Source organism: Syngnathus floridae, chromosome 11 (assembly GCF_059516105.1).
Source record: "Syngnathus floridae isolate MCC-2025c chromosome 11, RoL_Sflo_1.0, whole genome shotgun sequence".
NCBI lineage: Eukaryota > Metazoa > Chordata > Actinopteri > Syngnathiformes > Syngnathidae > Syngnathus > Syngnathus floridae.
The window spans coordinates 1,302,311-1,327,543 of NC_142423.1; the positions used below are offsets into that span (position 1 = coordinate 1,302,311).

General features: G+C 45.6%; 1 long non-coding RNA gene and 1 pseudogene across 1 annotated transcript in view; one reads left to right on the forward strand and one right to left on the reverse strand.

Annotated features, from left to right (window-relative positions):
• Window positions 1–10,239, reverse strand: part of LOC148390269 (uncharacterized) — a 37,460-nt gene extending 27,221 nt beyond the window's left edge. Inside the window, exons 1-2 of the long non-coding RNA XR_015861258.1 lie at window positions 10,221–10,239; window positions 4,521–4,638 (exon numbers count right to left, since the gene is read on the reverse strand). This is a non-coding gene — a long non-coding RNA (uncharacterized LOC148390269). The remainder of the gene's footprint in view (window positions 1–4,520; window positions 4,639–10,220) is intronic.
• A 594-nt stretch (window positions 10,240–10,833) lies between these two features.
• On the forward strand, window positions 10,834–11,679 carry LOC148390270 (uncharacterized; annotated as a pseudogene).
• Window positions 11,680–25,233: the final 13,554 nt, after the last annotated feature.

The window sequence follows — 25,233 nt, forward strand, 5'->3', positions numbered from 1 at the left end:
GAGGAGAAAGAAGGCATGGGTAAGACAATCTCTTTTAAACCAGGAGGCAAAATGGGAACGCCCCTGTCATAAACAGTTTTTGGTTAAAGGGAATCATTAGGAGGTGTTCAAACTCTTCCCGCAAACACTCCTATTTACCAGTTAAATGGGCACTACAATTGACTACGAGAGTTGCAAGCAACAGATAAAGAGCAGTCCTTGGCAGATTATATGATCAGGACGCTCAAACTGTGTCAAAGACAAATTTACTGCCGCTTGATCTTTCCTCCTCACAGGTCGACAACCCCATCAATCCAGGAGACTAGGTCTACATCGAGGTCATCAAAAGAAGGAACTGGGCCAGCCACGACGGGAGGGACCATTCCAAGTCTTGCTGACTACACATGTTGCATCCAAGGTTGCAGCACCCACAAATGCATTAACGACGACCAGGAGGAAACTGGATGGGAGCTTTGGACATCACCGCTGTGTGCCAGGATGAGAGAGCCGTTTTCAAGGTGTAAGGGCTCTACTACCAACATGGCTGCACCATCGGACGGGACCTACTTCATCCAGAAGTTCAGAGGCACTGCCTCACCTGCATTCTATGAGTGCACGTGCCTGTTCAGTATGGATCATGGTTTTGTGGTCACAAGAGTTGTCCGATGCTGCCTGCCAACTGGAGACGAGTGTGTGCGCCAGTGTGTGTGACAGACCTCACCTACAGACTAGAACATCATCAGCTGACGAAAACGCGAGCACATATACAACTTCTTAGACGTGACAGATGTGATAATGATAATGAGACATGAATTGCGTAGATGCTGTTCTGTTGAGCATGTATTACGGAAACTTGTTGATTTGACCATCAAATATGCTTCGCAAGTGATGGATACAATGATGTACTGTTTCTGTTTTTCTTTTTATTTTTTATTTGATAGCATTCTGGTCGCCTAGGCAAAGGGACCGTGTAAGAATTTTCCTGCTAATAACATCTGGCCAGCAGGTTTTTCGCTTACACAATAAGTTTGATCTGGGGTATTAAGGTAATGCCTCATCTTCACTGGAAAGTGTTGCTATCATTGTTTGTTGTTTTTTATTTTTCCTATTCTTCTTTCTTCATTATACATATATATGTGTTTTTTTCTTACTTGTCTTTGTTGTTTGGGGTGACATAATATGATAAAACAGGAGGGAGATGTTAGGGTTTTACAGAGTATCTTTATCATAGGATTATGTTGGAATGTAGACTATAATGATTAACCAATCTTGTCTTGCTCTCACAACGCAGTAAAATAAAGTGGTTGCATTCTCTGCTTGATTGACCAGCTGCAGAGGAAGCAATCAAAGTTGTTCTGTTTCCCACAACATCGTAAAACACCCCCTGCTCTGATCTTACCAGAGGCCGAGGGTTCACCAAACCTGTCAACTCTCAACCCCCACTCTGTTTCTCTTAATAAATATCTTCTTGCAGGAAGGAGAGTCCAGAGCTCTGTTCGAACATCGCTGCACGCACAGCGACGAATGGACTCTCCACCTGCAGGTGTCAAAAATGACTTACTTGTCTCCCGAGCGGTTCTTGCAAAATAAGTTGGAGTGAGTAAATCTCTAACACCCTCCCTGAAGGACATGTACACCTTCCACCTCACCCGCAAGGCGGCCACAATTGTGAGTGATGTGAGTCACCCCGCTTACTCTTTGTTTGATCTTCTGCCCTCTGGGAAGAGGTACAGGAGCCTGCACTCCCGCACCACCAGACTCACCAACAGCTTCATACTCCAGGCTGTTAGGATCCTGAACTCCCCCCCCCCCCCCCCCCCTGCGTAACATCCTGTACTTTTGTGCTATTTTCTGACTGTCTGCTGTATGCACACTTGCTCCATTTTTGCTCCTCTTATTTATTATGATATTTGTTCATTTATTATTTATTTCTCGTTCCTATTTATTCATGGTTTGTGCCTTCTTGTTTTTACGTTTTGTGTTGTTTACTTGTATGTATATTGTGTGCTTGTCACCGTGGGACAGTGGGAAATGTAATTTCGATCTTTTTGTGTGTCTTGGCATGTGAAGAAATTGACAATAAAGAGACTTTGACTTTGATAGACACAGAAGTACGCTTAAAAAGTCACTGCCGGCCCGGGCATACACATACTGAGTGGCAATTGGTGTTTAGGAACATGGGAGAACGAAAGCGACCGGCTTTCAAGCAGCTTACAATCAAGCAAACTATTGTTCTTTGTGTGTGCGGTAGAGCAAAACGATGAAGTGAATTTATAGGAGATGACTGTGAGTACGCGACAGACATGGAAGTCCTCTTCAAAAGCCACCGCAGTGTGTGCTTTCTGCCGCAGTTTGGCTGATTCGTCGTCATTTGGCGAGTATTCTGATGTGGGATACAGTGCACGTATAGCTATATGCAAAACACGCACACGTGTGTGAACACCCATGCAAACATCACTGTATATAGCCCAACATTTGAAAAGGCAGGCCACCTCCCTAGCCTGTGGTCCGTGCCTTATCTAGGTAACTGTAATCTAAGAACCAGGCCTCATTCAGTGCACAATGAACAGATAATGTCTAGGCCTTTTTCCTGTACATTCTGACTGACAAATCCAGCTTTATTTGTTGATGATTGTATGTTCAGTTGCTCGACTGAGATATGATGAGGGGAGACACATTGATTCAGGGGTCGGAGCACCGTGATATCCGCTCCAGAGTTTATGGTGCATTGGCTCTTTCCAATATGTACATCGGCAGCTGTCGTCCAATGACGCTTGTGACACGGTTGTTGTGCATCACGGCACTCAGAAGACCACAGGGATGTTGTGGTGCAGTGGTCGTGAGAAAACAGATGAAATTTGTGGCTGGATCCACAGTGGATGGAGTGGGGTTGTCACGGGAGGTCTGATGCTTGCAGCATTGGACTGGTGTTGTGCCGCAGATGATCTGTGTAGGTGCTGAATGAGGAACACAGACTGCCAGTGCCAATGGTGAGGCTAAACAAAGTCATCTAGAGTAGGGATCCCTAACCAAAGGGCCGCGGACCGATACCGGTCCGTGTGTCACTTGGTACCGGGCCGCCAAGCCGCACAGAAAAAAAAAAATGTTATTGACGATCAATTAATTTAGGTCAAGACACTTGACCCAGTCACATGACATGTTTCCCCAGTCAAGCCCGCAAAGGTAGCAAAAATGAGTAAGAATTTATTTTGAAAATACAATAAAAAATTGGCGATTCTCTCCCAATTACATCCGTAGGTTTAGGTCAAGACGCTCATCTCGCTCATGTGACATGTCATCTCAGTCGAGCTCGCAAAGGAAGCAAAATGAGCAAGAAACAGAGATGTTTAGAAATCTTCTCCGGGAAGGGAAAAAAGCCCAATGAGGAGATGGAAGAAGAAAAGGCTACGACTTCTAAGAAAAGCAAAGCTGCATTTAAAAGAACATTTCTGGAGTCCTACTTAAAATATGGATTTATTGCCACAGGTGACTCTGACGCGACCAAGCCCACTCTGCATAATATGTGGCGACAGGCTAACTAACCAGGCAATGAAGCATTCAAAACTGCTTCAGCACATGGAGCCCAAGCATCCTGCATTAAAAGACAAACCTTAATCACTTCGGGTGTCATTGTCTCCGATTACGGCTATATGGGACCAGGTCGTTTCTGAGAAACAAGATCAGTGCTCCCACTAATTCAACGTAATGGTGAGTATTATTTTTGTCATTTATACTTTTTATATCAGTCGTATCATTTTATTTCATCGTATTTATATATTTATTATATATACCAGCTCAGTGGCCTAGTAGTAGAGTGTCCGCCCGGAGACTGGAAGGTTGTGGGTTCAAACCCCAGCCGGGTCATACCAAAGACTATAAAAATGGGACCCATTGCCTCCCTGCTTGGCACTCAGCATTAAGAGTTGGAATTCGGGGGTTAGATCACCAAATGATTCCCGAGCGCGGCACCGCTGCTGCTCACTGCTCCCCTCTCCCCCAGGGGATGGATCAAAATCACATGGGGATGGGTTAAATGCAGAGGACAAATTTCACCACACCCAGATGTGTGTGTGATGATGATCATTGGGACTTTAACTTTTAACTTTTGACTTTATATGTATTATTGATTTATTTATATAAATGTATTATTTATTTATATAAAGGCATGTCCGCAAAAATATTTCTGACACGTAACCGATCCGTGGCGCAAAAAAGGTTGGGGACCACTGATCTAGAGTGTTGGTAAAGCCTGTGGAGATGGTAATACACATGCAGTGAAACGGGTCACGGCCGGATCTGTTTAGAGACTACAGTGCTTTGCCAGGGAGCCGGCTAGTGCTAGCATTACCACGACGATGGACATTTGTATTCCAGCCGTACAAAGACAGTTCTCAACACCAGAAGGAATGGGTAGCAGTCCATAAACATAGTTTGCAGAATTATATTTAAGATAAAATATACTCAAACGTTAAGAATTAAATAATAGCCCATAAATCCTGACAGAAAGCAAGAAAAAAGTAACAGTTTTTTTTTTTTTTTACCTTTTTTTTTGAGGGCCTCCATTGATTCAAATTCCAGACGAGCCAGTTTGATCTGAATGTGTTCGGGAACATTTGGAACCAGGAATGCCAAGATAAACTTGAAGGCCAGCAATCCATGCTGAAATTGAACAAAAAATGTGGTTTACATGCTATTGTGATTTAATGTGTTTTTCTTTTTTCTAGAATAAAACAAGGAACAAGGGATTAATATGACAACAATTCTGAAAACATAACAACAATATTTGGTGGCAAGTGTACCTGGGCCTTATTCACTAACAGTGTATGAGCAGACATTTATGCTTGAATAATGCATACACATATTTGCCCCAAATCTGTGATTCAGTAATTTGATTCATTAAGTTGTGTTCATTGTTAATTTTGGGCAAACAGTCACCCCTCGCTACTTCGTGGTTCATTTATTGCGGCCTCGGTGCATCGCGGGTTTTTATGAAAATATAGTATATTGCAGATATATTCGGTACATCAGAGCTTTTTGCAGCGTCACTTGGAGCGCGGGGATTTTACTGCCCATATGACTTTACAGCACACTATTGGCCAGTAGAGGAGCCGAGACCAATGGGAACATGTTGATTTCTTTTCTTGCCGCTGATTGGCTTAGAACTGTAAGAGCAGTTCCATCCACACTTTATCGCAGCCTCCCGCAGTAGCACTAGGTATCTCTTCCACTTCGTTCGCGATAGCAGAAACGGCAGCATCTCTGATTTGCACTTCATTTTGTCACGAACGAGGCAGGACAACTAAATGCAACACAGGCTCACACAAAGTTTAAAGGAGACAAGGAGGGCTGGAATGACGGCAGACAGGTAAGCCGGTCAGCAAGGCGTCATGGGTCATCGAAGCAGAAGGGCATATCAAGCTTTTTAAAGGGTTCATAAAAGTCTTGTGCGAATACCGTATTTTCCGGACTATAAGTCGCTCCGGAGTATAAGTCGCACCAGCCATAAAATGCCCCAAAAAGTGAAAAAAACATATATAAGTCGCTCCGGAGTATAAATCGCATTTTGGGGGCAATTTATTCGACAAAATCCCACACCAAAAACAGTCATGAACGAGCAACAACAGGCTAAACGATAGCAACAACAGGCTAAACGATAGGTATGCTAACGTGACAAACACAAACAAAGAGCCGAGAACGGGCCTGACGTAACATATAGAGTGATTAAGGACAACTATTACATGAATAACATGTTTATAAAACCATCGGTGTCACTCCAATTCATTAAATAGCAACAACAGGCTAAACGATAGGTATGCTAACGTGACAAACTCAAACAAAGAGCTGAGAACGGGCCTGACGTAACATATAGAGTGATTAAGGACAACTATTACATGAATAACATGTTTATAAAACCATCGGTGTCACTCCAATTCATTAAATAGCAACAACAGGCTAAACGATAGGTATGCTAACGTGACAAACTCAAACAAAGAGCTGAGAACGGGCCTGACGTAACATATAGAGTGATTAAGGACAACTATTACATGAATAACATGTTTATAAAACCATCGGTGTCACTCCAATTCATTAAATAGCAACAACAGGCTAAACGATAGGTATGCTAACGTGACAAACACAAACAAAGAGCTGAGAAGGGGCCTGACATAACATATAGAGTGATTAAGGACAACTATTACATGAATGACATGTTTATAAAACCATCGGTGTCACTCCAATTCATTAAATCCATCGATCGTTCTTTGTCAACAATGGGTGCGCACGGCTGAGGGCGCTTGCACTTCAAAATATTCCACAGGCTCATATAACGATAGATAAACTATATTTCAAATAACTATAATACAAGCCAATAATATTATCAAACCATCCGTGCACTTTAATTCCATTAATTAATTAATTAATTCCATTTTTTTTTCTCCGGAAAATCAAAGGGAGGTGGTCTCTGTTTCTACATTAATGAACGTTGGTGTACCGATGTCATGGTGTTGAAAGAGTTTTGCAGCCCTCTCCTAGAAACACTTTTCATAAACTGCCGGCCGTTCTATTCACCACGGGAGTTCTCCTCGATCGTCATGGCTGCTGTTTACATCCCACCACACGCACGTGCGAGTGAAGCCACGCAGATGCTGGCTGACCAGGTGACAGACATGGAGAAACTTCTACCAAATTCACTAATCATTGTTCTGGGTGATCTTAACAGGGCGAACCTCGCACACGAACTCCCCAGATACAGACAGCACATAACGTGTCCCACCAGAGGGGCACAGACACTGGACCACTGCTACACCGTAATTAAGGATGCATACCACTCTGTGGCTCGTGCAGCTTTAGGACTCTCGGACCACTGTCTAGTTCATCTGATCCCTGCCTACAGACAGAAACTAAAAACTTCTAAGCCTGTGGTAAGGACTGTCAGGAAGTGGACAGTGGAGTCAAGGCAGAACCTCCAAGCCTGCTTTGACTGCACCGATTGGAGAGTTTTCGAAGCTGCAGATTCAGACTTGCATGAACTCACTGACACTGTCACATCATACATCAGTTTTTGTGAGGATCTGTGTGTGCAGACTAAGACCTTCTGCACGTACAACAACGACAAACCTTGGTTTACACCGAACCTTAGGAGGCTGCGCAAAGTCAAGGAGGAGGCCTACAGGAGCGGCGACCGGGACCTGTTCAAGCAGACCAGAAACACACTGAACCGAGAGGTCAGGAAAGCCAGGAGGTGTTACGGGGAGAGCCTGGAGAGACACCTCTCTGCCAATCCTGATCCCTCAACAGTGTGGAAAGGCCTGCAGAGCATCACGGGCTTCAAGAAACGAACCCCCCGTCCTGTGGAGAGCCCAAGGCTCGCTAACCAGCTAAACAGGTTCTACTGCAGGTTTGATCGGTCTTCCCACACAACGGGACTTCCTGCAGCACAATCCACATACTCACCTCCCCCCACAACTGCTCTGTCCACACCTCCATCACCGTGGTCACCGACTCTCCCTCTTGCAGAGGCCGCGCCCGCACTCCAGATTCGCGAGGAGGAAGTGCGCCAGATGTTCCGAAGACAAAAGATCAGGAAGGCACCGGGCCCAGACGGCGTGTCACCTTCCTGCTTGAAAGTTTGCGCTGAGCAGCTGGCGCCCACCTTTGCACGGATCTTCAATCGTTCCCTGGAGCTGTGTGAGGTGCCCGCGTGCTTCAAGAGCTCCACCATCGTTCCAGTGGCCAAGAAGCCCGCCATCACAGGTCTGAATGACTATAGACCTGTTGCACTGACATCTGTGGTCATGAAATCTTTCGAGAGGTTAGTGCTGAACCACCTGAAGGATGTCACGGGCCCCCTGCTGGACCCCCTCCAGTTTGCCTACCGGGCAAACAGGTCGGTGGATGATGCGGTCAACATGGGTCTGCACTACATCCTGCAACACCTGGACACCCCAGGAAAGTACGCCAGGATCCTGTTTGTGGACTTCAGCTCGGCGTTCAACACCATCGCTCCTGACATCCTCCAACAGAAGCTCATCCAGCTCGCGGTGCCTGCCTCCACCTGTCAGTGGATCACCAGCTTCCTGACCAACAGGAGACAGCGTGTGAGGCTGGGGAGCATCACATCTGACACTCTGACTACCAACACTGGAGCCCCTCAGGGGTGCGTCCTCTCCCCACTGCTCTTCTCCCTCTACACCAACGATTTCTCCGCAAGTGACTCTTCTGTGAAGCTCCTGAAGTATGCAGACGACACCACTCTCATCGGACTGATCCAGAACGGTGATGAGACTGCATACAGACAGGAGGTGGAGCGGCTGGTCCACTGGTGCAGCCAAAACCACCTGGACCTGAACCCGCTCAAGACCGTGGAGATGACAGTGGACTTCAGGCGAGGCCCTTCACCACTTTCACCCCTCACTATCCGCAGTAATACTATTCTCTCATCAGACACCTTCAAGTTCCTGGGAACCACAATCTCTCGGGACCTGAAATGGACCGGCCACATAGACTCTGTCCGGAAGAAGGCCCAGCAGAGGCTGTACTTCCTGAGACAGCTCAAGAAGTTCAACCTGCCGCGGGAGCTGCTGAAGACCTTCTACACTGCCATCATCCAGTCTGTCCTCTGCACCTCCATCACTGTCTGGTTTGGATCGGCCTCCAAACAAGACAAGCACAGACTGCAACGGACAATAAGGACTGCAGAAAAGATAATTGGAATCAACCTCCCATCTATTCAAGACTTGTACCTGACCAGGACCAGGAAACGTGCAAGTAACATCTCAACAGACCCTCCGCACCCAGGTTGCAGCCTGTTTGAACTACTCCCCTCCGGACGCCGTTATAGAGCTCTGTACACTAAAACCAGCAGACACAGAGACAGCTTCTTCCCCCAGGCTGTCGCTCTGATGAACTCACACCACTCTTAGAGTCTCAGAGTCATTACTGTGCAATAACATCCTGCTTTCCACACCTTTTTTGTTTACACTGTTTGTACTATGTGTCCTCTCTGCATCCATTGCAGCCTGGTCATCCTAGAAGAGGGACCCTCCCATCTGTGGACTTTTCTCAAGGTTTCTCATTTCCCATAGCTGGAGTTTTGAGTTTTCCCTTGCCCTCTTGGGAGTTTAAGATCTGGGGATGCTTGAGAATATCTTTCGTTCTTCACATGTGCTGAGTGTTGTTGTTAGTCACCTAAATGTTGAACAGAGGCTGTGATTTACCGAAGTCAAATTCCTTGTTTGGCACGCTCAAACATGGCGAATAAAAAACTCTTGAATCTTGAATCTTGAATCTTGAAATCCATCGATCAAATTCCTCGTCCTTTGTCAACATCGCCGCGCGTGCGCCCTGACGTCAGCCTCGTCTTTATTCCACAGATCTACTATACAACTATATTGTAGCGTTAACAAAGTACAAGGATAGACGTGGGTTTGGTAAACGGCTCTTTATTAAACAAAACAAACTTCCAAGCGTGTGGCGGCGTGGACTTCCAGACAGACCGGGCGTGCGTAATGGCCATGTCCGAGCCCCGCGCACCGTTCGCGGACAGCCACTCGGCCGAGCGCCGGCCCCCGACTAAGCGGAGACCGGGCGTGCGTAAAAGCCATAATAGTTTTTCAAACCTTCTATGTCACTCCAAATCCTTAATTCCTTCAAACTCTTTGTCCTCCGTGTCACTTAGAAATGATCACCGCTAATGATGCCGGTAGTCCTTGTGTGGGCACTTTGTATGTAAACAACCGGCGCGCCGCGCTACTGACGTCACTTGAAATAGTAATCCATTGTTACATCACGGTTCTCCAAACTTTCTTTCTGCTGCTCGATTACTGTTTTCAGCTGCATATTTTACAACTTGAAGTTTGTAACTTGCAAAATATGAGTTTCTTTTTGGTGCCATTTTTCTTAAACCCACCCAGTTGATGAGTCACGGCCAACGGTAAAATTTAGAGCGCCCTCATCCAGTTTCGTCTGAAAATATATATTTTTTTGGTTGTTTTATCAAAGTCAAAGTCTGCTTTATCGTCGATTTTTTTTTTTTTATATACTAAGACACACAAAGAGATTGAAATTACGTTTCCACTATCCCTCGGTGAGATAGTACACATATGCATACAAGCAACACAAAAAAAACCAAGAAGGCACTAACAATGAATAAATAAGAGTGTTGAATAAATGATAAATAAACAAATAATAATAAATAATAATAATAAATATAAGAGGAGCAAAAATGGAGCAAGTGTACATACAGCAGACAGTGGACTTGGATATGGTGCTTTAAAGTGTTAATTGCTTTATTTGATGTTTTCTCTATTTTTTATGTTTTGAATATGTTCAAGATAAAGATATAAAAGCATGTGAAGTGATCAACTATACTAAAAATAACATGGGAAGTGGTCAACTATACTTGTAAGTGATGTCTTAATGATCAAGTAAAAATTTGTGAAAAAAAACATATATAAGTCGCTCCTGAGTATAAGTCGCCCCCCCACCCAAACTATGAAAAAAACCGCGACTTATAGTCCGGAAATTACGGTATATTTACTCTTATTTATTTTCTTATTTATTTAAATAAAGAGGAATGTTTATGAAAATCAGTTTGACTTTAAAATGTTTACAAAACTGTTTAAAAATACAAAAAAGCATTGTGAAGTACAATACAGTGTTTAAAAATACAATAAAGGTTCATAAAAGTCTTTTATGTATATTTTAACTATTTTCTCTACATCACGGATTTTCACCTTGGAACCAATTATCCGCGATAAAAGAGGAATTACTGTTTCTCATTCTCAACATTCTCTTTTATTTACCGGAAAATTGAGACCACGTATGAAGGATCAGCTCTTTACCCAAAATTTCAAGATGGCAGATGACAGTACGGCGACCCTCTTTATATTTCAGCCTTATTTGCTATTTTTACAGATTTGGGCATTACTGGTGTATTTTCTGTAGTGTCCGATCGTCAATCGTTATTAGATTCTCAATTTTTTTTCAAAGGTTCGGTTTGCAAGCCTCTGTGCACCACCTGCACCTGTCTTTTAGAAAGGTTGTCCCTGCTAGAGGAGTGTGTCCGCCAGCTACAAGCCGATAATCGTAGATGTGGCTGACACGAATGGGGGCTGCTATCAGCCTGCTAGTCCAGTTACCATTATCACCAAGCGGCTTGCTAACAGCAATGAGCCTGTTAAGACGCATAGCCGTCCCAAGCCACCTCGGTCTCCTGGCGCTCTCACTTTGGTCATAGGTGGCCCGTAACATCTCGCTTAAAAATCCATTTACAGTAATGTGTTTCCCTGGAGCCAGAGCACTCGAAATTAAATCTAACCTTGGGGAGCTGGCTTGCAATATGCCTAATCAACAGCGCAGCACCAACAACACTCGTCATTCGAATATATTGATACACGTAGGCTCCAATGATACTAGGATGAGGCAATCAGAGAACCCAAAGGAAAATATAGCGATTTGTGATCTCGCCAGAAAGATGAGTCGGAATGGAGTAATTGTCTCTGGCCCCTTGAGGCAATGATGAGTGGTTTAGCAGATTATTCTTGCCTAATCAGTGGATGGCTGGTTTCTGGAAGAATGAGGGATTTCAGTTTGTAGATCTGGGCCCGTACCGACCTGCTGAGGCTGGACGGCCTTCATCTTAACCGTGAAGGCGCCATCACTCTTTCTAGGAACATAGATTACTGTTCGAGCCGTTCATGACAATCCACTTTATAGCAGGCCTGGTCACAGGTGGCCGGGCCACCTGTTAGGATGGGTTTGGAGTCCGTTAAGTTAAACTTAACCAGCGCTAGGCTAGACTCGTATCATGCACATAGCTCTTTGTGTAGATTAGAGTGTCACAGTTTGAGAACATACACTGACATAATTTCTACTGAGGTAGTAGACAAGTCTAGTTACTCCTCTCTGACCGGTCTCACTGATGGTATGGTGCTCGCTCCTAATAATAGTACGTGTGTGCCAAATATAAACGATCAAATTCCTACGGTTGTCTCCTCCTGCTGCGTTAATAAACATTTCAAACGTAATGCCAGGCTTGGACAATCCCACTCATATATTGTCCAAAAATCCTCCCATGGGTACGAGATCTGATCAACCAATCAAAGCTACAGCAGCCGTAATATTAACTCCGTAACCACGACTGCGCTCTCCGAGTTACTGCCTCTAGCAACTGCCGCATTTCCCTCTTATAATGCCGCAATTTTTAATCTCATAAATGATTTCAATGCGGCTCTGTTAAATGCCCTCGATTCAGATTCTTTACGGGCAACCTCAGTATGTGCTCATGGGAGGCTGTGAATCAGGCATGGTGAGAAGCAGCATGGGAGGATCGCAGGGAACGGTGCTCTCTCCCTTCCTGTTCACCCTGTACATCTCTGACTTCCAGTACAGCTCTGAGTTCTACCATGTGCTGGATGATACTGCTATTGTTGGCTGTATTAGAGATGGACTGGTGCTGGGGGGGTGGCGTCAAGAAGAGGAATGCCTCCCGCCTGGACAAACTAGTGAAGAAGTGGGGTTCTGTTGTAGGCACGAAGCTACCTGGTCTGGCGTCTGTGGCAGATCAGCGGGTGTTGGCTCGGCTGCTGTCAATCAAAGACAACCACGAACATCCACTGTACAGCATCATCATTGGGTGGATGAGTAGATTCAGTGAGAGGCTGCTGACACCGTCTTGCTCCACGGAAAGGCTGAGGGGTTCATTCCTTCCCTATGCCGCGGGACTTTTTAACTCGTCGCGGGGGTTGGGGGCACGCTCACGGTCGTAACACTGTTTGTTGTTCATTTATTTGATCCATTAATTTATTTATTTGATCTATTTAATTATTTATTAATATTAAGCTATCTTCTGTTATCGATGTTAGTATTGTTTATCTGTTTATCTGTGTATTTCTGTGTCTAACTGCTGGCTCCTGAATTTCCCCCCGGGGTATCAATAAAGTATCTATCCATCTATCTAGCATCCATCTATCGAGTATCCATCTATCCGCGCCGTGCCACTAACGTCCCTTGAAATAGTAATCCCTTGGGATATCACGGTTCTCCAAACGTTCTTTCTGCTGCTCGATTACTGTTTTCAGCTGCATATTTTACAACTTGAAGTTTGTAACCTGCAAAATATGAGTTTCTTTTTGGTGCCATTTTTCTTAAACCCACCCAGTTGATGAGTCACGGCCAACGGTAAAATTTAGAGCGCCCTCATCCAGTTTCGTTTGAAAATATAATTTTTTTTGGTTGTTTTATCAAAGTCAAAGTCTGCTTTATCGTCGATTTTTTTTTTTTTTATATACTAAGACACACAAAGAGATTGAAATTACGTTTCCACTATCCCTCGGTGAGATAGTACACATATGCATACAAGCAACACAAAAAAACCCCAAGAAGGCACTAACAATGAATAAATAAGAGTGTTGAATAAATGATAAATAAACAAATAATAATAAATAATAATAATAAATATAAGAGGAGCAAAAATGGAGCAAGTGTACATACAGCAGACAGTGGACTTGGATATGGTGCTTTAAAGTGTTAATTGCTTTATTTGATGTTTTCTCTATTTTTTATGTTTTGAATATGTTCAAGATAAAGATATAAAAGCATGTGAAGTGATCAACTATACTAAAAATAACATGGGAAGTGGTCAACTATACTTGTAAGTGATGTCTTAATGATCAAGTAAAAATTTGTGAAAAAAAACATATATAAGTCGCTCCTGAGTATAAGTCGCCCCCCCACCCAAACTATGAAAAAAAAACGCGATTTATAGTCCGGAAATTACGGTAACTATTTCTTAATCTATCAGAAAGAATCAGAAATGCTTGTATGCTGAGCATTATGAGCCGTACATGCAATTTATTTATTTTTTTAACATTCAATTTTGTCCAGTGGGAAGCATGGTGGAATACTGATTAGCAAATCGCCTCACAATTCAGTGGTGCAGGTGTCACGGATTGGATTGGAAATGGAGCAGGGCGACCAAGTGCAGCTTGCACCAGGGTTTATTGAAGAACGCAAACTAACAGACTTGGCAACTGACATGACATAACATCAAAACCTAACAACAAGACTGACCGAAAAAGACGAGAAACAAAATGACAGGGTGGCATTACCAATGACAGCAACGGGAACCAAAAAGACATCGTGACATTAACAATGATCCGACAGGGAGTGACACACAGACAGGACTTAAATACAAGACGGGTAACAAGAGGCAGGTGACTGAGATTAAAATGATTGTGAGGTAACACAGGATGGGAGGGGCGAGTACACAGACGCGGACAGAAACCATGACAACCTACATATGAAACAACCAGGGACGAGTCGTGACAAACCCCCCCCCACAAGGGACGGCTCCCGACATCCCCCAAAAACCAACCGCCCACGGGGCACGCTGGGGGGGGAGCGCACCAGTCCAGGCGACCCCGCTGGTCTGTGACAAGGTTTGAACCGCGCTCAGCGGCCACTTGGGGACATGAACTACAATCGGCAGCGTTCAGGGGCCCAGGACCACAATTGCGGCACACACAGGGGACCTGAACCGCAATCGGCAGCAACTTGGGCGACAAAACTGCACTTGGCGGCACACACTGGGGACCTAAACTGCACTCGGCGGCACACACCGGGGACCTAAACCGCACTCGGCGGCACACACTGGGGTCCTAAACCGCACTCGGGCGGCACACACTGGGGAACTAAACCGCAATCGGACGGCACACACTAGGGACCTAAACCGCACTCGGGCGGCACACACTGGGGACCGAACCGCACTCGGGCGGCGACTTGGGGAACCGAACCGCACTCGGGCGGTGACTTGGGGAACCGAACCGCACTCGGGCGGCGACTTGGGGAACCGAATCACACTCAGGCGGCGACTTGGGGAACCGAACCGCACTCGGGCGGCGACTTGGGGAACGGAACCGCACTCGGGCGGCGACTCGGGGAACCGAACCGCACTCGGGCGACAACTTGGGGAACCGAACCGCACTCGGGCGGCGACTCTGGAAGTCCGTACTGCAATCGGCGGCAACTCTGGAAGTCTGTACCGCAATCGGCGGCAACCCTGGAAGTCTGTATCACAATCGGCAGCAACTCTGGAAGTCTGTACTGCGATCGGCGGCAACTCTGGAAGTCCGTACCGCGATCGGCGGCATTCAGAAGGCGTGGCTGTGCGCAGCGGCAAGAGCCGTCACGCGCCGCAGCAGTGGGAGTGGAGCCAGGGATGATCGCTGGTTTGGCGCAGCTGGCTTGATATCTGCTGACGTCCGCGGGTCCTGCGAAGCTGGGGTGGAGCCCGAATGCGGCCGTGAGTCTGATGATGCCGGGAGGCACTCCGATGGCGGCTGCGGGTCCGGCATCGCGGCAGCAGAGTCCGATCGCGGCCGCAAAGCCGCTGGCGCCAGATGCACTCCAATGGCAGCCGCGGGTCCGGCGTCGCCGGAACAAAGTCCGATGGTGGCCACGGGTCCGGCGTTGCAGCAGCAGAGTCTGATCGCTGCCGCGAAGCCCATGGCACTGGAACATGCATGGATTGGCGGTCGTGGATTGGGCATCGCAGCAGGATCTGATGGAGGAGGGGGGTCCAAGCGCTGGTCGTTGTAGTGGTCGGATCATTCTGTCGGATCGGATAGGAAATGGAGCAGGGCGACCAAGTTCAGCTTGGACCAGGGTTTATTGAAGAACGCAAACTAACAGACTCGGCAACTGACATGACTTAACAACAAAACCTAACAACAAGACTGACCGAAAAAGACGAGAAACAAAATGACAGGGTGGCATTACCAATGACAGCAACGGGAACCAAAAAGACATCGTGACATCAACAATGATCCGACAGGGAGTGACGCACAGACAGAATCTAAATACAGGATGGGTAACAAGAGGCAGGTGACTGAGATTACAATGATTGTGAGGTAACACAGGATGGGAGGGGCGAGTACACAGACGCGATCAGAAACCATGACAACCTACATATGAAACAACTAGGGACGAGTTGTGACAGCAGGGGCTGTCAGCTGTCACTTCCTGATCGGGCTGTCAGCAAATTTGCAAGCAGAATCAAGACGCAGTGTAAACCCCTGCTGTGCCGTCCAGCTCGCTTGTATTCTTCAATCAAAAATCAACAAGACCTTTAGTTCCAAGCGGTTCTCCTAAAACGCCAGAGCGACTTGATTGAAAGATGGCGGACCGGTGGTGAAGTAGGAGGTGCGCGTCCTAGGACAGCGACGACGATGTCGACGATAAAATGGAGGAGATTAAGAAGGCCTTGAAACACCTGGCAAAGAAAATGGATGGAATGGTGGAAAATGTAGGAAAAATAAGCGGTCTGGTTGAAGATGTGAGGAAACCAAACAACCTACTCGCGCTGAAGGACGAGAACATTGTGGAGTTGGAAGAGAGTTGACGAGATGGAGCAATATACACAGAAAGAGGACGTGATCATCAGCGGTCTGAAAACAACACACCGCACATACTCCAACATCACCCGTGGAGAGAACAAAGATGCGGACTTGACCGAGGGAGAAAAGCAGTCGCTGGAGGAACAGCTGATTCAGTTCTTCAAATCTCCATTCATAAGGGAAGTATCGCCCCCTGCCATACTCTTCCCAAAAGAATTGCACAATCACAGCGAACCATCATTCTGAGATTTGTAAACAGAAGACACAAAACGGAACTTTTGAAACAAAGAAGGAAACTGAAGAACACACAGGTGTACGTGAACGAACACCTTATGAAGAGGAATGCCGAGATAGCCAAACGTGCGAGGGTTCTGAGTAGGGCTGTGGACTCGGTCGGATTTTTGCACCGAGTCCGAGTCCGGCCTCTTGACCACCGAGTCCGAGTCCGGCTGTCCATTTTTTCTGTTAATTCATGTGACTGCTTAGTCTTTATTCGAAGCTAATTTAGATCAAAATCTAAATAATTACAACAGTGATGGCTTTGTCTTTATTAAACATATAAACGAATACAATAAACAGATACTTTCAAGTTTCAATTCAACGACTTGAGTTTGTTCTTAGGAACAAAATCGCCTCAACCAAGTCAGCCTTCATCGCGCCGCGCTGATCAGACATGATAAACTTGAGCCCGGAAAACAGGCGCTCTACGCTGACTTGGCTGATTGGCATTGCTGTGAGTGTCCGAGTCGCTGCCTTGAGGCCGGACGGATAACAATCAGCTGTAACAAATGGGCTCTCTTTCATTCGACTAAGTGCTAACATTGACCCAATTTCTTCATCTATGTCGGTTGGCGAGGTGGCGGCCGCCAAACGCCGGCGGCGCTCAATGCTGTCAAGTTCTTTTTCAAACTCATCCTCCTCCGTCGATGTGGAGCCATCAACCTCGGCCTCCATCGACGGCCCCTCCAGGGGCTGGTGGGTACGAGACCGGATTCACCTCACAACGGCACGGAGGCCATTCTTGGCGCGCTCCATCTGCTCTTTGCTGAGGAGAATGCGGTAACGCGCATCGACGAAGACGGCTGCCAGAAAAAAATCATTGTCGAAGAGCTTGTCCTCTCGTTGCTCCATTGAATTGGCGAATGGTGAAGCCAGAGGGGGCTACTTGCGCAACGCTGCCTTCAAGGCCGACCACTCCTTGAGAAAGCTGCCGGGGGTGATTGAGGCCGACTGGAGCTTGACCGTGACATCGTATGGCATCTTGAGGATCGTGGCCAAGGTCTCAAGCTTCTTCCATTCTGACTCGTTAAGGAGAAGTTCTGGAGAAGCAGCCGTCAAGTCCTGGACATGCTCTCGTAGATGAAGGAGCCGATTTGTCGTTAGGTAGGTGCTTCCCCAACGGGTGGGCACATCGACGACAGGGAGAAGACCTCCTCGACGACGGAGGACAGCAAGCAGATTGGGGGTTCGCAGTCTCTTCACCACCCGTCGGACTTTATCCAGTAGTTTCATGACATGCTCCGCTTTCAATCCGTCACGAATTGCCAGTTGCAGCGTGTGAATAGCACAGCGCATGTGATAAATCATTCGAAAGTCGGCATCCTGAATCCCAGCAAACTTCTCAAGCTGGACCTCGTCGTCCAGGTTGACGCCCCCCTCGGCCTCATCCATTTTGTATCATCAGCATCCTCGTCGTCCTCATTGATGAGCCACACGGCTTTGCTCATGGTCGCTGCATTATCGACGACGATGGAGAGGACATGCAGGTCAAAATCCTTGATGACGGCGTTGATGACATTCTTGACCGCCTCACTGTCATGCCCCCCGTCTATGTCCTTGATGGCAAGAGTCTTGATTTTAATCTCCTCGTCGCGGAAGTACTGGACGTTGATGCCCATGTAATTCCGCATGAGCCTGGTGGCGGCGTCTGCCTTGATGAATACGCATTCCTGGCTCAGCTCCGACTTGATTTCCTCCTTCAACCTGTCGGCCTCAGCCACCACCATGTGGCGGATCTGATCTCTGTCTAGGCTGACAGACAGCTGATTAGCAGCAGGCCCTAGCAGTGTCCGCATAGCCGACTGCTGGAATGTGACGAGCGAGAGGCCGTCATGAACAATCAGAGAAATGACCGCCTTTTGAAACTCCTCGCGGTCCATCTTGTATTGGATCGTCTTGCGCGTCACTTTTGCTGTCACAAACCTGAGAATAAAATAAAATCATTAGTGAAATGGCCAAAGTAATAATTGTTAGAGATTTGCTCACTCCAACTTATTTTGCAAGAACCACACGGGAGACAAGTAAGTCCTTTTAGACACCTGCAGGTGGAGAGCTCACACGTTGAAGGAGTGAAGTCTGAAGCTCTCCCAACTGCAAGGACATATTTATTAAGAGAAAGAGTGGGGGCAAGAGTAGACTGAATAGGAAGCCCTTGTGCTCTAGTCAAAACATATCAGGGGGTGTTTTACGACCTTGTATAGAATGGGATTCATTACCGGTTGCATTCCAACATAATCATACGATAAGGATACTCTGTAAAACCCTAACAATAATGTATCTGCAATTTTCGTTTTGAGTTTTTTATAGATACATTTTTCATCATTTGTAAAAATGTAAAAAAAACATTTCAGACTATACTTACTTTATCATCGATGTCTGAGCCGTCTCCGATGGACCAGGCGTCGCCGTCGTTTTCGGCTTTTTGTTCTCCTCTTCCACCTTTGGACAGATTTGAGTTTGAATTCATGAATTTTTGTTATGTTCGACTATAGCAATCTCAACACAGTATTATACCGGAAATCAATTGTAATCCACTTATCAAAAGCTTACCTTTGCGAATGCCTCTGCGTGCTTCCTCTTGAGATGGCGCTTCAGGTTGGCCTGCTGATTTGCGCCAGCAGAACCCAGCGAAAACCGTGCATTACATGTATCGTTTACGATGCACACAGCCTTCTCTTCTTGCACATCAAAATACGTCCACACATGACTCTTTCTGGATGCCATGATTATCCGAGGGACAAAATAGCTAATTATATGTGCAGAACGAACGCAACTGCTTTCACACTGGCTGGTTCGGCTTATATAGGATCCCTTGCTGAGAGTGCGGACGTAAAAGTGAGGTGACGTTCCAATCGGACGTCGGATCGATAACATTTTCCCTGCCCTACCGGAGTTGTGCTAGTTCATAACGTAGATCACTCATGGCGTAGTCATAAATGTACGGTTGACAATTTAACCGATAGAAGTGGATACATTGGAACATAACCTACACTCTAATATATATAATATATATATTATATATAATATAATAGCGAAGAAGGCGTTCTCGTGCAAGGTCTCCACCCACTTCAAGGACAGCAAGGACGCACGTAGCCTTTGGCGGGGCATTCAGACCATCACGGACTACAAGCCCGCGCCGAGGAGCAGTGAGGGCGACGTCCGTCTGCTGAACGATCTGAACCGCTTCTTTGCTCGCTTCGACGCCCAGAACAGCACTTGCCCGCTGAAGACCACTCCCCCCCCACACGAGCAGCCCCTGCGCCTCTCTGCCGACGGTGTGAGGAGGGCGCTTGCCGCTATTGACACCCGTAAGGCGGCGGGCCCTGACAACATCCTGGGTCGAGCGCTGAAGGACTGCGCTGGGGAGCTGTCGGGTGTCTTCACGGACATCTTTAACGTTTCCCTGCAGCAGGCCATCGTCCCCTCGTGTTTCAAGGCTGCCACCATCGTTCCTGTGCCGAAGAAACCTGCACCATCCTGCTTCAATGACTACCGCCCCGTGGCACTGACGCCCATCATCATGAAGTGCTTTGAGCGGCTTGTTATGGAGCACATCAAGTCCGTTCTCCCCCCCACCATTGACCCTTTCCAGTTTGCGTACCGTGCCAAGCGGTCCTCTGAGGATGCCATCTGCTCTGCCCTCCACTCGGCCCTCACCCACCTGGAGAGAAAGGACTCGTATGTGAGGTTGCTGTTTGTGGACTTCAGCTCTGCCTTCAACACCATTGTGCTGCAGCGACTCATCTGCAAACTCGACGAGCTGGGCCTCAGTACCTCCCTCTGCAACTGGCTACTGGACTTCCTCTGTCAGAGGCCTCAGGTGGTGCGTGTTGGCGACAAAATCTCCGCCAGCATCACGCTGAGCACGGGGGCCCCCCAGGGCTGCGTGCTCAGTTCATTGCTCTTCACCCTGCTGACGCATGACTGCACTGCGACCTACAGCGACAACCGCATAGTGAAGTTTGCTGACGACACGACTCTGGTGGGTCTCATCACGAAGGGCGATGAGACTCGGTACAGGTCGGAAGTTGACCTTCTGACCACGTGGTGCAGGGACAACAACCTCCTGCTGAACGTCAATAAGACCAAGGAAATCATTGTTGACTTTCGGAAGGGTCACACAACACACCTGCCGCTGATCATCGACGGTGCTGTGGTGGAGAGGGTGAGCTGCACCAAGTTCCTGGGGGTGCACATCAGTGAGGACCTCTCCTGGTCCGCAAACACCTCGTCACTGGCAAAGAAAGCTCAGCGCCGGCTGTACTTCCTGCGGAAGCTCAGGCGTGCATGTGCTCCTCAGGCAGTCCTGTCTACATTCTACCGTGGCACCATTGAGAGCGTCCTCACCAGTTGCATCGCTGTCTGGGGTGGTAACTGCACTGAATAGAACTTGAAGGCCCTGCAGCGCATAGTGAATACGGCTGGTAAGATTATTGGTGCTTCGCTCCCCTTCCTGAAGGACATTTACACCTCCCATCTCGCCCGCAAGGCAACCTCGATTGCCAGAGATGTGAGTCACCCGGCTCACTCTTTGTTTGACCTTCTGTCCTCTGGGAAGAGGTACAGGAGCCTGCGCTCCCGCACCACCAGACTCGCCAACAGCTTCTTTCTCCAGGCTGTTAGGGCCCTGAACTCGCTACCCCCTTCTGTGTAGCGTGCGGCACTGTTGCGCTATTTTCGGGAATGTCTGCTGTACGCGCACTTGCTCCTTTTTTTTTTTGCTCCTCTTATTTATTTATTTATTGTTGTGTTATTTATTCATTATTTATTCAGCACGCTTTTGTTATACTTGTTTACTTGTTTGTCTGTTGTGAGCCATGTCTTGTCACCGTGGGATAGGGGGGAACGAAATTTCGGTTTCTTTGTGTGTCTTTGGCATGTGGAGAAATTGACAATAAAGCTGACTTTGACTTTGACTTTGATATATTATTTGACATGGTATTAAATGCGTGGCTTTACAAAAATAGTCATTGAAGCCCACCCTTAGCCCTGAGTGCCATTGGCATGAGGCAAAACGCTTGAAAACACACACTCTCGCCCAATTAAATAACCATTCTGAAACACAGGACATGTAAGATAATATTTTCTAATCATTAATTACACCATTATAGCTCAGACATTTATCTAAACACAAATAATTAGTGACGACCCCACAACTATCGAAACACATCAATGATATAAACTGGGTGACATAATCGTCCTTGACATTGGTACATAATGTAAACATTAGCCGAAGTGCAACTCAACGCGGCCGCATTGATCGTAAGCAGGGCTGTGGACAGTATTCCTACTCGCATTCTCAGCAGCATGATGAAAATAAAATCGAATAATTTTTTTTATTGTCGGACTCGGTGGAATCGGTCAAAATCAGCACCGAGTCCGAGTCTGGCAAAAATGACCGAGTCCGAGTCCCCGAGTCCGAGTCTGAGTCCACAGCCCTGGTTCTGAGGAAACAAAATAACATCTATTCAATATGGACAAGAGACTGTAAAATCTAGATTCGCGCAAATGGTTTACTCAGTGAGGAGGCTAGGGTCCTACTTATCCGGGACCTCAAAGATCTGGAGAAATATGAAACTGCATAGCCGAATAGAACATCTTCTAGCTGCCCAGATTTATTAATTTTGTCACTGTTCGGTATCCTTTTGCCAATTGTTTTTTGGAGTTACTGGAAACAGTTCTATCCTATTGTCGCTGGACTCATCTCGGAAGTACTCTTTTTTTCATCTTGTGGATGCCTTTTTTGCACTTGAAGAGCATGGCTTGGTAGTGGTGAGTAGGTGTCTTGCTATATACTAAGCCAGATTACTGGTATTTTTTCTTTTTTGGCTAAGAACGCCGACTGACTCTATCAAAATCACACTTTCTTTTAATATCCCCCATGAACTGGACTTGTTTTTCATAAATAAACCTGCCGATTTTTTATACCACCATTACGCAACTTTTTTGCTAGACTTATTTTGGTTAAATTGTCTCAACTATTTGGCTGCCATTACAAATGATGTGTGCTTGCGTGTGCGTGTGGACGTGGAGCTGTGGGTGTGCATGTGCTCAAATTTGGATGTGTGTGGATGGGAAGACGAATGTTTGCGTTCACCTTAAAAATTACCATGCAGGAACAGGATATAGATATAGACCCGGAAAGCAATTTCTTTGACTGTGCAACTGTTGTTATCACACTGAAAATCAATTCAAGGAGAAATTCAATTTAGAGCAAGATATCAGTAAAACACTTCAACAGTAGGAGTTTATACGCAAACTTTGATAAGATTAAAAACTATTTACAGCATTACACCATGCAATTGAATATGATTGCCATTTCTGAGAGTTTACTTAGCCATGACAAAGTGACTGATTTTGAATTAGAAGGATATAATTTCAACTTTGTGAAGAGGGCAAATAAAAAGGGTGGAGGAGTTGCAGTGTATATAGACAGTAGGTTAAAGTATAGGATTGTAGAAAGTATGACAACTGTTATTGATGACTTATGTGAATGTATTACTGATGAAATTGATATGGGTAAAATGAAGAATGTCATCGTTAGCTGTGTTTATAGAGCACCCAACTCTAGTATTAAAAATTTCAAAGAGTATTCGAGGCCATGGTTTCAAAGACCGAGCAGAAGGTAGCCTTTTTATGTGGGGACTATAATATAGACTTCTTAAATCAAAATAAAACACCTGCGATACAAGATTTTATAGATGCAATCTATAGCAAAGGCTTATATCCTAGCATGACTAAACCAAGCAGAATTACCACCCACTCGGCATCAGTAATAAACAATATTCTTACTAATAATATGACCAGTAATTTAGAAAGTGGATTATTAATAAACATTATCACTGACCATCTGCCGGTGTTTGTTATCCATGAATGTAAACATAAAAACTTAGACAACAGCAAAGTAAACATACAAAGGAGATTAAGAACAAATGGCACTCTGAATGCATTTAGAAATGATCTGATAGCTTAAGACTGGAGGAATGTTTATGAAAAAGACGATGTTGATTCATCTTATAATTTATTCCTAAATACTTTTTTTAACTTTATATCATAAAAACTGTTCAACTCAGCGACCAAAGAAAACTTCAAAACGACCAGACAAACCGTGGTTCACTGGGGGTCTGTTGAATGCCTGCAAAAAAAAACAAACTTATATAACGACTTTATTAAACACAGAACTGAGGAGAAATAAATTAAATATAAAATATATAAAAATAAACAAACAGAAATTCTTAGAAAATGTAAGAATGATTATTGTAGTAAATTGTTGGAAACATAAAAATAACAAAGAGCACATGGAATATTTTAAACTCAATTATAAGAAGAAGAAAAAACAAGTGCTGGATTTCTAAATGAATCCTTTGAAAATGGTAAGATAATTAAAAATAGTCATGAAGTGGTGGCAGGATTCAACAAATTATCTGTGAATGTAGGGCCCAAACTGGCAGATGAGATAATCCCTCCACAAAGGGGAGGTGTATCACAATTTTTTGGGGAACCAAACCCGGCTACCATCCTTCTGAGAGACACAGATAAAACTGAAATAATTTATATTGTTAAACAATTTAAGAACAAAACATCAAGGGACTGTGAGTATATCGATCTATTCTTAATTAAAGCGTATGTAAAGGTACCTTTAATATGTTTTAAAAACCACTCAGAATAAAGTTAAAAAAGTCCCAATGATCATCGTCACACACACATCTGGGTGGGGTGAAATTTGTCCTCTGCATTTAACCCATCCCCATGTGATTTTGATCCATCCCCTGGGAGAGAGGGGAGCAGTGAGCAGCAGCGGTGCCGCGCTCGGGAATCATTTGGTGATCTAACCCCCCGATTCCAACCCTTAATGCTGAGTGCCAAGCAGGGAGGCAATGGGTCCCATTTTTATAGTCTTTGGTACGACCCGGTCGGGGTTTGAACCCACAACCTTCCAGTCTCAGGGCGGACACCCTACTACTAGGCCACTGAGCTGGTTGGAATGTTCAATTATATTCACCTGTATCAAAGTCAAAGTCAAAGTCAAGTCAAAGCTTTATCCAAAGCTTTAGCTGTATCCAAATAATATTATAGAATTTGAAATAAAATTGCATTCGTGAGCCAAACGCAGTCAATTTGTGTGTATTTCTCGATCTTCCCTGCCCCTGTCATGAACCGCGCCATTCTGGATCACATGGTACCGTGACATAGATGATAGGACTCACCCTAAATGTTTACCGATTGATAGCGCGAAGATCCATACAATTTCCTGGTGTTTTGTCTCCAATACTTCACATATAAGCAAATAGTGACAACTGAGCCATCCCAAGTTCACCCCCCCCCCCCCCCCCCTCGAAAGTGCCAAGACAGAGCCGTGCAATTGCCAAAAGGGAGATTCTTGGTGTCTGAAAATGTTACCTTTATGTTAAATGAAAAATAAAATAGTTTAGGCTCATAACTATAGGTTTAATTTCGGTCGTAACATACCGTGTGCAAAGGGAAAATAAGAATTAGCACACCAAATTAATAATCGTTCATGGGTTTCCCCAGTCCTAAAAATTAATTTTCCTACTGTTTTCTACCCTATAAAAATATGTTG